The following is an 18,226-nucleotide window of genomic DNA, read 5'->3' on the forward strand; positions in this document are numbered from 1 at the left end:
GTAATCGGCTTCAGCCAGTGCTAAACGCACAAATATTTTCGGTCTTTGGTTGCCCACTGGCAGGCCCATCTTCGGTAACAATGTGTTAATTATCACGATTATTGGGCATCTCCCCTTGCGAGCAGATGGCAGGTATTTGAGCAGGTATTTGAATCAGAAAGGCAGGGAAAAGGGGCGTGTGTAATTAGAGTCGTCCGAGAGATCAAAAAGGTGTGCTGTCATCCCTTATGCAAACAAGTTCGCGCACGGAATTAAAAAAACGTAGCTCGCTAAGTAGTCACCAACCCACATCCTGTGCCCTTACAACCAATCGCGCCTCCTAACGAACCGTTCGATGTGGTGGGCATTGATAACATGGGCCCGTTTTCTCGCAGCAAGCATGGCAACGAATTTGTCGTTGTAGCAACGGACTACCTGACTAAGTGGGTAAAAGTACGAGCCGTTCCTGACTCTGCAGCCACTCATGTTATGACCTTTATTAACGAGTCCCTCATATACCGGCATGGCATGCTTAAGTTGTTGATTACTGAGCGTGGCATGGCATGCATGTCGCGGGCCTTCAAAAAATTGGAATGCGCCATGGAATACGCCACGCCGCAGCCTCCCCTGAACATCCACAGACAAATGGACTTGTCGAGCGCACCATAAAAGACGTCATTTCTTACGAGCGAATTTCTTCCTACGCCTTTACCACACACGACGACTGGGATGACCACGTCGCTGTTGTAGTCTTCGCTCTAAACACGTGCCAACAGGAAGTCACTCGCGAAACGCCATTCCAGTTGCTCTACAGGCGGACGCCAAGGTTAGCGCATGAACACTTTCTTGGTTTAGACACGCCTCTGCAAGAACACCCCTTGTTAGGAGTCTCTCGACCGCCGCCGTCGTATTTCTGTCAGTTTGCAAACTTAACGCCCTCAATACTAGACTCCAGCGAGACCTTGCGAGAGGCTCGCCTCCGAGCTCGGCTAGCTATACCGCATCACCAAGCGCAGTACAAGTCTCTTCAGCAAAATCCTGCTAGGTCTTTCCAACCGGGCGATTTAAGCGCGAGACAGACGTTACGAGTGTAACGGTGGCAAGGAACGCCGCAGATTAAAGAGAAATATCGGGATGACGTCGGTTTGAGTGTCCGTTTGCCCTTGGAGCACACTCGGACTCGGACTCCTCAACATTTTCCTCAACTGGACTCACTCGTTCTCGGACTCACTGAAATTTTTGTCACACGAACTCACTCGGACTCAAACTCAGCAAAATATGACTCGCTCGGACTCACTCACACTCAGATTCATGGCTCTATCTGAGCCTGAGTGAGTATAATTCGATTTTTTGACCATGATGTCAATGCTGTTTAACACCAATATCTCGCATATTTGGTGCTCTACTTGGCGCCTTTTGATCTCGAACCTTGAAATATGAGTCATGGGTGGTTGCAATCCAGTAAGAACATTTTTATTGAAAGTGGCGACTCATACGAGATGTTTTTGTCAAGAACTTCCTGTGAGAGAGATTGCGGGAGGGGGGGGGGGGCAACCTGCCCCCTTTCCTTCTACGTAACTCACGCCTCTGATTAATAAATATTGAGCTGGCGTATGAACGCTAGTGCTTTGAAGTATGTGCGAGTCGGCTGGTGTATGAAGGTGAGCCGACATAAGGCTGATAGTCAATGATGAAGTTGTGTATGATAGAACCATATATGTCGGCAAACTTGTGGAGGTCACTCAGACTCACTCAAGAAATATATTTTGCGCTTAGGGCTCACTCGGACTCAGACTCACCAAAACTTCCCTCTACCGGACTCACCCGGACTCAGACTCACTAAAATTTTTCTCAACCGGACTCACGGCTCGATCCGAATCTGAGTGAGTCGACTCAAGACTATCCATGAGTTTTGATTGTCCAGTGACTATATATATATATATATATATATATATATATATATATATATATATATATATATTGTTAAGCTGTTTATTGGACAGCGCTCGGCGACAATGAGCTATGGCGACAGTCAAGTCAAAGGCACGGGCTCCGAGCGCGAGCGGCGTTTAGAAGAGGACGACCCACTAGGAGCCGCTGGAGAGCGCAACCGTTAAACAGTACCAATTGCTTCGCCACAATTACCCCGGGTACGAAAAGGGAGCCGTCCGGCGACCTAACAGCTCGTCACTATGAGTGGGTCATAGTAGGCCTTGAGGCGCTCCACGTTGACTATGTCGCGCCCTCGACGGCGCATGTCCGAAGCTGGTTCGATGGGTTCGATCAGGTAGTTGACCGGGGATGTTCGCTCGACGACCCGGTAGGGGCCTTCGTATTTCGGCAGTAGTTTTGACGAGAGACCAGTTGCAGTGGTAGGGACCGAGAGCCATACGAGCGCTCCGGGGAGGAACATGGACTCTGAAGTGGTGGTGCCACCGCGAAGGCTCTTCTGACGCTCTTGTTCGTGCGTTGTAAAGGACTTTGCAAGCTCGCGACACTCTTCAGCAAGCCTGGCTGTGTCAGAAATAGGCGCACAATCAGGTGGATCCGGCTTGTAGGGTAGTATGGTGTCAATGGTGTGCGACGGGTGCCTTCCGTACAACAGGAAAAAGGGTGAAAAACCAGTAGTGCTTTGAGGGGCGGTATTATAGGCGTAGGTGACGAAGGGCAGAATGGCATCCCAATTTGTGTGATCGGCGGCGACGTACATTGAGAGCATGTCGCCGAGCGTGCGGTTAAAGCGTTCGGTTAGGCCATTCGTCTGCGGGTGGTAAGCAGTAGTTTTGCGGTGAACAGCATGGCACTCTTTGAGAATGGCTTCGACGACCTCCGATAAGAAGACACGGCCTCGATCGCTGAGAAGCTCCTGGGGTGGACCGTGACGCAGCATGAATCGGTGTAGCAGGAAGGAGGCAACATCGCGCGCTGTAGCCGCTGGGAGGGCAGCGGTTTCGGCGTATCGCGTTAGATGGTCGACGGCGACGATGGCCCAACGGTTACCAGCCGACGTCAGAGGAAGTGGTCCATATAAATCGATGCCCACGCGCCCAAACGGACGGTTAGGGCAAGGTAATGGTTGCAGACCGACTGGAGACACGTGCGTTGAAGGTTTTCGGCGTTGCCAATCGAGGCAGGAGCGGACGAATTTCTGCACGTAGCGATACACCCCTCGCCAGAAGTATCGTTGTCGAATGCGCTGGTAAGTGCGCAATGCGCGCACCCCAGAGTGCGCGCATTGCGGATCAGAGTGGAAGGACTCGCATATTTCAGCACGCAGGCTTCGGGGTATCACAAGTAGCCACTGGCGGCCGTCGGCGTTGTAATTGCGTCGGTGCAGTAGGCCGTCACGAATGGCGAAATGGTGGGCTTGACGACGCAACGCGCGAGTGCTTGGTGTTGCCGACGGATCAGTGAGCAAGTCTATCAGCGAGGCGATCCATTTATCCTTGCGCTGCTCGGTAGCGATGGTGTGAACATCGATAGAAGAAACAGCAATGTGAGATACTGAGCAGGAGGCATTGTCGTCAGGCAAGGGGGAGCGCGAGAGGGCGTCGGCGTCAGCATGCTGGCGTCCGTTGCGGTACAGCACCCGGATGTCGTAGTCTTGCAGGCGAAGTGCCCAGCGGGCAAGACGGCCCGAGGGATCCTTCAATGACGACAGCCAGCATAGTGCATGATGATCGGTGACGACATCAAATGGGCGACCATACAAATAAGGTCGGAATTTTGTAAGAGCCCAGATGATCGCCGGGCACTCCTTTTCCGTGACGGTGTAATTGGTCTCGGCTCTAGTAAGCGTACGACTTGCGTATGCTACGACATATTCGGGGAACCCTGGTTTGCGCTGCGCAAGAACAGCGCATAGGCCTACACCGCTCGCGTCCGTGTGTACCTCCGTTGGGGCCGTAGGGTCGTAGTGACGTAGTATGGGAGGAGACGTCAACAAACGACGGAGCTTGGCGAACGCGTCGTCGCATTCGGACGACCACGAATGCAGGGGCCCGTTACTCCCAAGGAGCTTCGTCAGCGGCGATATGATGGTGGCGAAGTTGCGTATGAAACGTCGAAAATATGAGCACAGTCCGACGAAACTGCGCAGTTCTTTGACGGTCGTGGGTTTGGGAAATTCGGCCACGGCCCGAAGCTTGGCCGGATCGGGAAGGATTCCGTCCTTAGACACGACGTAGCCTAGGATTGTCAGCTGCCGTGCTGCAAATCGGCACTTCTTCAGATTCAGTTGGAGGCCGGCGTTGCTCAAACGCGTCAGAACATGCCGCAGACGTTGAAGATGCGTGGAGAAGTCCGGAGCGAAAACGACGACGTCGTCCAGGTAACACAAGCAGGTGTGCCATTTCAAGTTGCGCAGAACGGTGTCCATCATGCGCTCGAAGGTCGCGGGTGCATTGCACAGACCAAACGGCATGACGTTGAACTCGTACAAGCCGTCGGGCGTGACAAAGGCTGTCTTCGGTCGAGCATCATCAGCCATGGGTACTTGCCAGTACCCCGAGCGCAAATCGAGAGATGAAAAGTATTCTGCTCCTTGGAGGCTGTCAATCGCGTCGTCGATGCGCGGCAGCGGATAAACATCCTTCCGAGTGATCTTGTTGAGCCTTCGGTAGTCCACACAGAACCGCACAGAACCGTCCTTCTTGGCAACGACAACAACAGGAGACGCCCATGGGCTGTCCGAGGGTCGAATAACGTCGCGTCGAAGCATATCGTCGACTTGCTCATTAATTACCCGTCGTTCTGTGGGAGACACGCGATATGGGCGTTGCCGCAGTGGTGGTTGGGCGCCAGTGTCGATGCGATGCGTAACAGCTGACGTGCGGCCGAGAGAAGTTTGCCCGACATCGAAAGAAGAACGAAATTCTTCCAACAGGCACAGAAGCTGGGAACGCTGGACCGACGTAAGGTTGTCAGCAATGGCGGGACCAAATACATTCGCGGGTGATGAATCAGACGTGGAAACAGCACTGATGGTACGGGAACTGGTGCAGTGCGAGTCATCGGGTGCGTCCAGAACTTGTGCGTCTTCGAGGGGCTCCACTCTGCCGAGACATTCCCCTCGCACCAACGTAACAATGTGCGGGGATGGGTTGGTAACAAAAATAGCGGTGCTACCCTGAGTGACTTGCACGGTCGCGAAACGTACCAGCAAGCCTTTCCTAGTGCAAACGCGGTCAGATGGCGAAAGGAGTGCAACTGTGTCACAGAGACCGGCGCAGTAAACTGGCACGGCCGCCGACGAGTTTGGGGGAACTTTGGTATCGTCTTTGACGAGGATCTTGGCGCATGCCGATGGACTGTCTGCCGGCGTCAAATGTGAGAACGGTGAGAGTTCGAGGGCGGCTGGTGCGCAGTGAATTATGGCGTCGTGGCGGGAAAGAAAATCCCATCCCAGGATGACGTCGTGGGAGCATGCAGCAATTATGATGAACTCGACGTCGTACAGAGCGTCCTGGATGACGACGCGAGAAGTGCATACTGCTGTAGGCCTAATACTCTGGGAGCTGGCGGTACGGAGGGACATCCCAGAAAGTGGCGTCGTCACTTTTCGGAGTAAGCGGCTAAGTTTTGCGTCCATAACGGATACGGCGGCTCCAGTGTCGATAAGGGCAGATGCGCGAACACCGTCCACAAACACATCTATGACATTCGATGGACTTCGCTGAGGGCTTTTACAGTTCGATAGCGTCGCAGCCCTTGCCTCGTGGACTGCGACGACTAGTTTTCCTGCTCTCGTGCGACAGAACGTGGCCGCACTGGTGACAGTGAGCGACGTCGTGGAGACGGAGAGCGGCGAGTGGATGGAGCTGGGCGTGACGTCGGTGACATAGGCGGGTCGTAGAATTCACGGCTGGTGGTGGGTGACGCGACTCGAGGCGGTTGCACGCGATGGCAGTAACGTGCCACGTGACCGGCATAACCGCATGCAAAGCAGATGGGCCGATTGTCGGGTGTGCGCCATCGGTTCGCCGGGGCAGGTCCCGCCCATGTCGCAGGATGCGATTGACGGGGCGGCTGCTGAAACGACTGCATGGTGGGTTGCAGTCGGGGCCTAGGGATGACGGCAGCATACGGAGCCGGCACGCCCGCTTCGAAGGACGGAGGTCTAGCGGCGGCTTCGGCGTAACTCAATGGAGCAGCCGCAGGGATTGCCTGGTGCGTCCTGGCGATTACTTGAGCGTAACTCTGTGGCGCAGGAGTCGGAGGTTGCAGGGGCATCGAATGGGAGCACAGCACCTCCACCAAATTGTTAAGCTGTTTATTGGACAGCACTCGGCGACAATGAGCTATGGCGACAGTCAAGGCAAAGGCACGGGCTCCGAGCGCGAGCGGCGTTTAGAAGAGGACGACCCACTAGGAGCCGCTGGAGAGTGCAACCGTTAAACAGTACCAATTGCTTCGCCACAATATATATATATATATATATATATATATATAGATGCTGAAGTGAAGTGGACGAACGAACGAAAAACGATGCTTTATTGCCAACGTTGCGGCCGGGGACCGGCCTTCGTCAGGGCACACATGCATATGACTGTAATGCGTACGTCTTAAATAAGGACATGGCAGGGGGCGCCCCCATTGTGCATAGTCACTGCTAACAAATTTTTACACAGAGGCATTCACTGTTAACAGACAGATATTCAGACATGCGCAGTATTTTGTATGGTGATAGCACAAATAGCGAAGTAGCAGTACATATTGATAATGTGACAAAGCAAACCCAAACATAAAATAGCGATAGTATGTAGGGTGGTTGAAATATCACCACACTTGTGACACAATGAAAAAATTAAAAAATAATAAAAATAAAATCTATACAATGTTGACAAGTCACATTTGTTTGCAACGAAATGTACACGAGCAAAATACCAGCGTCGACGTCACATTATGATAGCAAGTTTACATGCGCATTCTGGTCACCTTAATGATTGGGCGGATGTCACCGAAGATTCGATCACGGCAGCAAACAACCGTGCACGCGCACTACGATGATTAATTTATCTCTTTTACTGGCAAAAATGTTAACCTGCCCGGATTCTCGTTGATCCCAGATGCTATGGCATTAAACTTATGAATCAAAAAAGATTCGCGAACCTCCCTTTCGTAGTGCGATTTAAACCCTGATTCGAGTATTGTGACGGTTAGGTTGTCAAAAGAGTGGCCTGGCGTAGCGACGTGCTTGGACAGGGGAAGGCTAGGCAGGCCCAAGACATGCGACTTATGATTATTAAAGCGCAATCGGAAAGGGGTCTCCGTTTGGCCAATGTATTGAAGGTTACACGTTGAGCATTCTAGCAAGTAAATTACATTGCTCGTGTCGCAGTCGAAATTACCTTTTATTCTTAAAGTAAAGTTTGATGCAGCGCTCTTAACTATTTGCGATGTCGTCATTTGGGGGCACACCTTGCAACGTGTCTTGTTACACGGATGACATCCCACATGGACAGGCGTTGTTACTTTAGATGATGTTAGTATGTCCCGTAGGTTTCTCGATCGTCGATAGACTGCTCGTGGAGGCTCCGGAAAGACGTCTTTGAGACGATTACTCTGCATTAGTATGTTATAGTGCTTTTTAAGAATGACGTTAACATTTGGAATCGACGCGGAATGTGTCAAAACTAAATTGGTGTGTTTTCGTTGCACAGTTTGTTCACCCGGTTTTAGAAGCGCCCTGCGGTCTATCGCATCGGCGCGCATGATCGCGTCATTCACTATCTGTGGCGGATATTTTTGTTCAGTGAGGGCATCGCGAAGCCTATCGCAGTTTTTAGCAAAGTCCGCATTTTCAGAGCACAGCCTCTTGAAGCGAAGTGCTTGACTGTAGGGTATACTAGTCTTACAATGTTTAACATGGCTGCTTTTAAAATGAAGATATCGGTGAACGTCGGTTGGTTTCCTGTATACCTTCGTAGCTATTTTTTCGCCACATAGCGACACTGAGACATCCAGAAAACATATGGATTTCATCGAGTACGACTGCGAGAAAGTAATGGACGGATGAACCTTGTTGAAATCTGCAATAAAAGTCAGGAGTTCTGCTTCGCCATGGTGCCAGATGAGGAAAATGTCGTCTATAAAACGTTTATAATAGTAGGGCTGTAATTTACGCGTGGAAAGAAAACGAGTTTCTAGTTGGCCCATAAATATATTGGCGTAATTGGGACCAATTTTGGTGCCCATTGAAGTGCCACTGACTTGTACGTAGTGTACACCGTCGAACTCAAAATTGTTAAGCTCTAGGATGAGTTTTAGTAATGTGGCTAATGTAGAGCTATCAATAGATTTGTCAAGGGATGAGTCGTCGTAAGCATCTACCACTGCACGAATGCCGTCGTCATGCGGAATGTTAGTGTAAAGTGAGGCGACATCTAATGTTACCAGCAGTGAATCACCAGGCACATTTAGGTCGATAATGTCAGCCAGGAAGTGGGAAGTGTCCTTAAGATAAGATGGAAAAGTGGGAGGAAGCATACTAATAAGGCTATCGACATAGCTTGAAAGCAGTTCAGTGACACTACCAATGCCTGACACAATAGGGCGACCGGGGTTATTTGGCTTATGTATTTTAGGCAATAAGTAAAACCTTCCTGGAACAGGGCTGAGAGGGACTAGTGAATGCTTTGCTTTATCGGGAAGTTTGTCGTCCAATATTAAGTGTTTGATTGCGTCATTAACAATGTCCTTAAACTTGTCGGTCGGGTTGTCATCGAGTCGTTTGTAAAATGTGTCATCATCTAGTTGCCTCCGAGCCTCACAAATGTAGTCCGTCGTGTTCATTATCACTACTGCGCCTCCTTTATCCGCGGGTTTAATTACGATGTCTGGGCGTTCTTGTAAGTGTTTAATTGCATTTCGTTCTTTGAGGGTCAGGTTCCTTTTGAATGAAACGCGGTTCCCATAAGCCTGTATACTATGTCACGTTGGACAGCAGAAATGTACATATCGAGGAATTTATCGCGCTGTGTTGGCGGCGTCCAGTGTTGACGGGAAGACATATTGCTCTTGGAAGACGAACGTTGATGGAAAAATTCGCTTAATCTCATATTTCGTGCGAATTCATCTAAGTCTTTTACCAAGTTAAATTCATTATATCCACCAGTAGCAGGGCAGAAATTTAAGCCTCGAGAAAGCACACTCATTTCCGAGTCGGATAAAACCGCGTTTGAAACGTTTACTACGTTAGGACTAGGTGATGGGCTATCTCGTCTAGAATGGGATCGTTCGACGGGAACTGAAACATCACTCGTCAGTGGTTGCGGAAGGATTATCTGGTCACGTAGCAACTTCTTCGCTTTCTTCTCTTCAATTTCTAACTGTTTCCTCTGTTCGTACTTAACGAGCGAGGCCGATTCAGAAGGATCCAACATGTCAATTTTACGTAACTGTTGTTCACTGTTTAGTAGCGTTTTGACAGCAGAATTATAATGGTCGATGATGACGCGCATGAGAGCTAGAGAGGCGTTCTTTAACGTTTCGTTCCATTTTTCGAGTTGCTGGTTGGAGCGAAATCAGAAGTCCTTTTGGCACAGTCAAGGCATTTAAATAAATATTTAGCGTAGATGCGTGAAGTTTGTATTTTACGCGTTTTTCTATTATTTTCCTAATTTTAAGGAAGCCACGACTGTGGACAGCGTTGTCGGTATCAGAGGTTATCAGTCAATCCTTCGAAGGTACAATACGTTTCTCGCGATTACAATTTCGTAAAGGGTAGCGGTGAGACAAAGAAGCACTTCCAGACCTTTTTCGTGGTATATATATATATATATATATATATATATATATATATATATATATATATATATATATATATATATATATATATATATATAAAGTCACTGGACAATCAAAACATAGTCATTTTGTTATACGCTGCATGATCAACAAGTTGATACCAAGCGTTTATTACGCACGCTGCATACACACGCTCCACGCAAGGTACATTCCTCTGAACACTTCTTTCCAGAATCTAGCCAGCTGATCTGCGCAAGTTCAGTTACTCGCTAAAGCAGTTTGAGCACTATCTACTTCATCAACCTATAATATTAAGCGTACGACAGCACCGTCATTTTCTGACAGACGCTCGTGTCATGTCTGCCCCGCGCGCACATAGTACCTCGGGCAAGACGAGCGCCACCATCGCCCGTCATTCCTTCTTTTTGGCGCCGTGTGCACCGTGCTCACCTAAGGCGTGGTTGACCACCTAGAAGAGCATTTCAAATCGAAGATGCTGTTACTCCTATCTGACAGGTCGCTAGAACGAAGCGTCATAGTTTCTAAATAGCAACCATATGACAGAGTGCCAACACGAAAATAACCAGACCAGTGTGCAAACGCCGCTGGAACCTAAAAAAGGTTCATATCCGCACCTCGGCGCTGATCGCTGTGTTACCACGGTGTCCGTGCTCGGCGGATGGCAGTCATGCCAACCGGAGTCAGCTGCGAATTGTAGCGCGAAATGCGCTTTGATTGTTCCTAAAGAGAGACCCAGAGTATGCATGAGTGGTCGGGTCTCATGGGCGACCCTGTGCGACACTCGTAGACTGAGTGGAAGGAAGGTGTGTTCCAAAGGGCGACGTTGGTACGGCGCTCCGCATCCTTTCCGTCCTGGCAGAACCCAAGCGCGAAGTAGACGAAAAAGAGCTGGTCAAGACTCAAGTCCTCGGCATTGCGCAGTCTCAGGTCTTGCCGCATTCGTCGGCGATGGCGGAGATTGTCGCGAAAAAGGCGCAACACTGGAGCCAGCGCCAAGCTGTCTTCGACGGGAGCCACCGGGGGCATCATGCCGTACTGGCGTGCCAGGCATCGCCGCGCACGCACGCCTTCGTCCCATGTGGCATCCGTTTCGGCCCAGCCAAACAGGAGACGCAGGAGACAGCGCGCGAGGCGGAAGCCGGCCCGCGGTAGCTGGCTCGACTGCAGGTCATCCAATTTTACCGCGCTTCGGTTGAACATGAGCAAGGGCACGTCCACACGATTGGACTGGACGTCCATCACGCAGTCACTGTCCATCGAAGACAGAAGCCACGGATCCGGAGAGCGTAGCTTATGCTCGAAGGCGCGCGAATGGAGCCTGCAGTAGGCCAGAAGTGCAACGTCCAAGTCATGCGGTGGCAGAGAGGAGGCAGCCGAGCCGTTACGCAGCTCTTCGGGCATGAAGAGCCGTATGTTCGTGCGTCCAAGAAATGCGGCCGCCTTGCGTCGGTCGCCCGGGGAAAGCCACGACAGGCCGGGTAACGCGCGCACCAAGGCGCGTCGAACGTCCTCAGCCAGTCTGGGAGCGCGAGGGGGTGCGCCAAGGGCTTCGATGCTTGCAAGCAAAAAAAGGTGCGGAAGTGCCGGTTCGAGTTGCAGCAGGCAACCCCGCCACCGTGGCCCTCGCGACTCAGCCAGCCGGAGACCGAGCTTGTCGGGCAAAAGATAGGCGAGTCGCAGCAGAAATCGCAGCCCCATGAAGTTGAGAACAGTGTCTGCTGGAGTCGCTGCCGCCGTCACCAGAACGCAGCGCAGGGCATCTGTCTCTAGCAGCACTTCAGTGCCCTCATGAACGCCGCTACCCAGTAGCCGGGCCAGGAACTCTACCAGCTGGGGAAGCCCTGCCAGTCGCGTCAAGTGAACTGTGCTGGGCCTGCAGCGCAACAGGCGCTGCTCCAGACCGGAAACCTCTGCGGCGTATAGAGGCACTAAGAGTCGTGGTCGAAAGGCACCCAGCGCTGCGGTGAGCGCCTCTCCGGAAGTCGTGTTGATCAAGTTTGGGGGACCCAAACGTAGCACGCCTTGTTCCGGGCGGGAGCTATGGGCACCGGGCACAACGTTGAGCAGAGTGTGCGCTCCAGTGAGCTTTATCACTTGGGCTGCAGTAGACCAGATAGAGACGGTGTGACGCAGCGGCACAGCGTACGGCCAATCCGGCAGGCCGGCCATCGACAAGGCCTGGCGCAGCGCGTTGACGTCGTGGCGGCTGGGCGCCTCGCTGCACTGGCTGTAGAGACGTCGTAGCGGTTCCAGCAGGGGGCTAGTCGAGGGCCTCCGCAGGAGTGCCGATAGGCGCAGCTCTAGGTCCCGGCGTAACCGAGCGTCTCCCGACGCGTGTTGTTGTTGCCAGCCTTGACAAACAAAACCGTAAAAGTTCTCGCATGGGTCGTACTCCCATGTGAGCAAGTCCAGAAGGTAGCGGCCCTCGGCCTGACACGACCGTGACACGCACACATCGTACGGTGGTTTCTCGAGGGCCAAGCGGGCTAGCACAGTGGTAGTGGCATCGGGCAGTTTGCGGCGCGGCTGCAGCACGATCGGTGCCACACCCTTGCCATTCAGATTGTTGACAACTGTGATGACTGCAGTTAGCACGGCCATGAGCGTGAGTAGGTAGGCGAACACCTCACGCTCTTCGCTCCAGGAACTCGGCTGCAGGGCGCTAGTTACCCATTCATCCTCACTGGACGGCTCGGCGGCTGCAGCGTCGGACGCCGCTGCTGCCGCCGGCTCAGCGGCTGCACACATAGTCGACGCCGCGGTGCTCGCCACGAAAACAGCGCTGCTGATGCCACATAGCGCCAAGGCACGAGGCCATCGAGAACAACGAAGACTGACTTCAGATGCTGTTCCCCTTGGGAAAAAACTTCTCGACAGTGGGCTTCGGACTTACTTCACCAATTGTTTCTACCGGTGCATCGGCTTCCGTGACTGGATGTTTGACTTGCAATTTCACTTGAAATACAGAGATTCCTGAGCTAATTTGATATTCTACTTCTTCTTTCTTGGAAATTCCCACGCTCACTTCGAGGAATTTTATTGCCCGAATTCTCAAGCATACTCGCGTAGTTCCTTTTCTGTTTATTTTCTTTAACACTCTCATTGCAATTTACTTATTGATTTAATTCCTCTATCCCATGTTTCCATGGCTATGCAAAGTATGATACGGGCACCTACATCTACGTCGGCATGCGAGGTCTGCGGCACCGAAGAAGACATCGATCCTTTGCTATGCCGCTGTCCTCGATTTGCCTCTGAGAGACGAACACTATTCTGACTCGTTGGGACGATTCGACGATCGGCCGCTCTCCGTGCTGGAGCGCCGTCCCCATCGCTCGTCGGCTCACAAGGCAGTTAAAGTACTTTTGTGCTTTTTGAGGACTGCGGGCCTATGTGAACGCATTTGACTATTGTATAGTGCCGGCGCCACATACGCGTCGGTGCATTTACCGATCATTTCCTTCTTTCCTCTCTCTCATCTTTCCACTCCCCTTTCCCATTCCCCCGGCATAGGGTAGCCAACCAGTCACGTGTCTGGTTAACGTCCCTGCCTTGTCTCTTGTTTTCTTCCTTCCTTCCTTCATTAAAGAGAAAAGAGTGCGCTCTCTCCCTTTCTGCAGTGTGCGATTGAGCAAAAGCGGAACACTGAAGATATGGCGAGCACGCTCTAATATCATAACTTCTCCATGCAGCTATTTTTTTGTCTGTGTGCATGCATGCGGCATGCAAAACTTACACACACGAAGACTGTTCCTCCGCCGAATGCACAAAGCGTGTGCATTTTTTTTTACTTGCATGCACAACGCATTTACTTTCCTCTCACGAACAGTTCTTGCGTAAAAGCATGTTGTGAATACGTGTCCCCATCTTTCTAAGCCTGATGTTCGAACGTCATCTTTTACAACCTTTGTTACCGATACAAAGGTGGGTATAATGCTTTATTGTTATTATGGTCATCGGTGGAAGTTTGGCAGAAGAAAAAGAAGTACTTATTCCCTTTAAAGACGTTCGTCGCTTCCTTTTCATTCTCCCAACCTCTGAAGAACATTAAGCTGTATTTCGTAGAATAAAACGGGATTGATTGATTGATTGATTGATTGATTGATTGATTGATTGATTGATTGATTGATTGATTGATTGATTGATTGATTGATTGATTGATTGATTGATTGATTGATTGATTGATTGATTGAAACAACTTTATTGAAGTCCTGCGGGACGCGCACCAGTGCGCCGCGGGCCACTCGCGACTCCCACGTCGGCATGAAGTAGTTTTTTTATCTTGTGGCAATGTAAGGTTTGATGAAGTGCAAAACGTCAGAAGTCAAATTCACAAAGCTTTTAGTTTTTAGTTTTTAGTTCGTGCGCAATGTTTCCCGTTGACCAGCCGGCTTCGCTAATGATACGTCCAGCATCAGGATTGGCTTAAATGTTCTCTTACAAAAAATTGTAGCGTAAGAGCGATTTTTTTTTCTTTTCAATACGGTTCTAGAATTCCAGTTTTAGTTATAGTAATATTTACGAAACTTTCATCGTTAAAATGTGACCGCCGATGTTATTCGTGTCAGCCATAAAATGCTTTGTTTTTGTCACGCTCCCACTGCGATTGTTGCTGGAAAGAGGATCGACAACACCAGCAAATAATCTTAAATATTTAACAAAAGTTGAAATGAATTGGACACAAAACATCTGCGTCTCACGAGAAAACATCGTAAAAGACAACAAAAGTTCATGAGCCATTCCACTCTGAAGGTGGATGACCAGCGAAGCTGTGTAGCGCAAAACACAGAGGTGACAAAATTTTAATGAAAGGTACAGACACATTTTATTGTCTAGAGCGATAGTGGTGATGATCGCGACTAGAAGCGCGCGCGCACGCACGCACGCACACGCACACACACACGCACACACGCGCACACACACGTGCGCACACACACGCACGCACATCTTATTCTTGGTCGTGGTCATTACTTGTCTTGATCAGCGCATTTCTCCTCGGGAGTGCGCACTAAAGGGGCCCTGCAACACCTTTCTTAGTTATATTGGAATAGTCTCATTATTGACGTATGACTCTTCACGAGTCATATGCCGCAAAAATTTTTCGAATCCGTCAAGTCTAAGTGGTGTTACCAAATTATAGAGATCACGTTCCGCAGCTTTCTCCCTCAACTCAGCGCCGCGAGCGCGCGGAGAGCTAGGCAGCGACAGGCAGCGACTCGAGGGAGGGAGCGCAGACGAGCGAGGCTCCGCCCAAGAGCGCCGGCGGAAATTTTTTCTTCATTTTTTTCTCTCTGACGTCTGGGCGCAACCACGTGGTCTGTGCCGCCACTTCCAGTCGGCTTGCGTCGTTCTCGTCGAGCGGAGCCGATGTGTATCGCGCGTGCTTGAAAACTGCGCGTCGGTTTGGTAATGTTGGGTGTGCACCTCGAACGCCGTAGTGTTTTCATCGCTCTGCCAACCATGGAAGCAAACCTGCGCGCTCGTTTGGAACGAATGACAGCTGAGATCGGTTTCGGCCCATACTCCGATACACCGCCTCGTAAGACGGCACTGGCAGACGACCCCGAAGCGCCGCCATTACCGGACGCCAGCACTGTTATCGGAGACATGCTGCACGGCTGCCTCGGTCGGTCGTGAGAACGTGCCGACGATGCAGTTCCCAGCTGACGAGGCAACACTCAAACGGCTGCCACTCTCAACGGCAAACGGCGATGGTCAAAAGCACAGAAATATTCACGTTTTCGGCACTGCGCATGGCGAAGAAAACGGAACCACGCAACTACGAGCAGACGAGCTGTCGGTGAGACCGGAAGTGCTAATATTAATGTTTGTTCGGTGTTTTTAACGCGATAACAGAATATAAACATACATATTATCTACTTATTGAACTCAAAATTAACAACGAAAGTAATAACGAGGGTGTTATCGTGATTATAACATCAGCCAATGGTGGAACTGCCGACAATCGCGTCATATTTTGCGGACTAATACATCATTTGTCGAGAGAAGAGGGAGCGATTTTCAGCTAACTTTGAGAATTTATTGTAAATTCCAGGCCGTGCGCATCGCTATAATATTTGGCTCGCGTGTTCTCGGGAGCCTCGACTACCGATCGGCAGCGCTTTTTGAGCATGCTCGAAAAGTGTTGCAGGGCCCCTTTAAGGCACCTTTGCCACGCTCGCTCCTTCGAGGGTGGAGGATGGTTGCCTCGAATACCCTCCTTTCCCACTTCGCTCCAGCTCCGTACGAGCGGCGATATGGGTTTGCTTTTGTTGTTGGCTCTTTCACTCTCACTTTTTAGGGAAAAGTTCTTCGCGAACGCCATGAAATCCCGGATCCCAGTCATAGAGAGCTTCTCTGTAAAAGCTTCGGGAGCGAAAGTGACAAAATTACTCTTTCGTAACTGCGTTTTCCCATTGGTCAGCCGGCTTCGCTAATGATATGTCCCACATCGTGAATGGCTAAAATATTCTCTTACGAAAATTTTTAGCGTAAGACGTTTTTGTGAATACGGGCCCTGCTTTTTTCGGGAGCTCCTTTTCTTGGGTTCAGAAAAAAGAATGTTTGCTCGGCTGTCCAATGGATGTATCTTCTTACAGCAGTCTAGCGTTTCACAGCGCTAGCCACACACACAGGACGGAAAGACGGTAGCGCTTGCTTCTTTCGTCACTCTGTGGCGTTGCCGTTTTCAAGATGCACCACCAAAAAAACGCGCCAATCTACTGTGCTACAGGTCTGCGACACGACGACGTGACTGTCACTTTAGAATCGTGGAGAACGCAGGTGCGTTGGAGGAGGAACGAAAAAAAAAAGGAAACAGGAACCCCGTTAACAGGACCTATGGAAGGCAAATGAACGCAGATGGTGAGCTGCTGGTTATCTCATTGGTAGGACTTCTATGTATCAACTGCCAGCAGATGACGTCATGGTTAGGCTAACCTTTATTTAATTTCCCCTGCGGAACGCAGCATATGCATATAATGCGGGACTAGTGAGCTCGAAAACTAGAAAGAGGCCCTCCCTCACCGGACCAAATTGCAATTTTTGGTTATCCACGGAAGGTTGTAAGGCCCCGTCCAGAGGACATTTTACTGAGATAAGCAAAGGCTATCAATCAATATTTTATCAATCAATATTTATTAGTCTTGTCAAAAATATAGTACATTGCAGGTAAATATGCAGGAGGAGGTCCCAAGGTTACACACCGCAGGCGGTTTGCCTTGCGTGCCTCAGTGCAAGCTTCGCCAACTTTTTATGCTATACAGGCCGGTTTGCCGTTTTACAGCATCTATACTGCGATAGATGCAGTAAAACACAATTAGAAAAGTATGCCACGATGCCGCAAACAAACACCATGATTACTATTTAATTTTAATGAAGTGGAGTAAGAACTCAAATATATTCTTGGAAACATTTTGGCGCGCGCACAAAAGACGGAAACGAAAGGCGAGAAGACAAACGGGCGCGCCTTATATTCTCGCCTTTCGTTTCCGTCTTTTGTGCGCGCGCCAAAATGTTTCCAAGAATGTCCTCAAACCAACTCGCCCAGCTCTCCATACTGTAACTCAAATATAGCTTAAACATAGGAGTGTATAAGGGTACGAGTGCATCAGTTGACACGTCCCGCGCCGTACGTGTTTCGGAGCCGACTGTCTCGCAGTTCAGTGCGCCGCTGTAGCGTCAGAGCGTCCGTGCTCTTACTGAAGTCTGTTGCAGCAGCGTTGAAGGAGATGCCGATGCGGTGCAGCAGCCCTACATGCTACGGACGCCGTGCAACCTCGTGAAATATATGTGCACACTATACTGTCGGGTATCTTGCACTGCTCCGTTCACAGACTGTGACGAAATGCAAACACAAAAGAAAGCCAGTGTTTATATTGCGAGACGCTGACATGCCCAGTCTGCCAGGATTGCCAAGAATGGGCGCATACCTCATGGTCCGAAAACGTGTAGGGATTCAAAGGAGCCCATGATATCACACGCCATCAAATTAGGATATCTACGAGTTTACATATTTTTTCATGATTCATTGTTTTCTGGCGCAGAACAGAGGTGCGTTCAAGGACAAGATCCGGTGCCAATCCAATAAAAGAAAATAGAGGAAAACTGTTGAATATCATGAGCACATGATTTGGAGACTACTATGAAATGATCTGCAGATTTTGTATGAAAATTTAATGTTCAACCGGGGCATAACGCAGGCGGTCTGTTACCATCTTGCACGTCAATTTTAACAGAGAAGCTGTTTAAGAATCGTTCCTTGTCCGGCGAAGAAAAACCTATCATCATCGTAAACGGGTATGTGCCACAGAAATTGGTAAATCCCACTGCTTGTCACTGGTCCACTAAAAATCAAGAAGGCTACAGTTAGCCCAAGAAATGGCTGCGAAGCGACGGCGGCCCCGAAGCGACGGAACGCCTATGCCAACGACGACGTGCCCGTAGATCTTATGATAAGTGCGAACGCTTGGTTTCAGCG

This window comes from Rhipicephalus sanguineus, chromosome 1, assembly GCF_013339695.2.
Source record: "Rhipicephalus sanguineus isolate Rsan-2018 chromosome 1, BIME_Rsan_1.4, whole genome shotgun sequence".
Taxonomy (NCBI): Eukaryota; Metazoa; Arthropoda; class Arachnida; order Ixodida; family Ixodidae; genus Rhipicephalus; species Rhipicephalus sanguineus.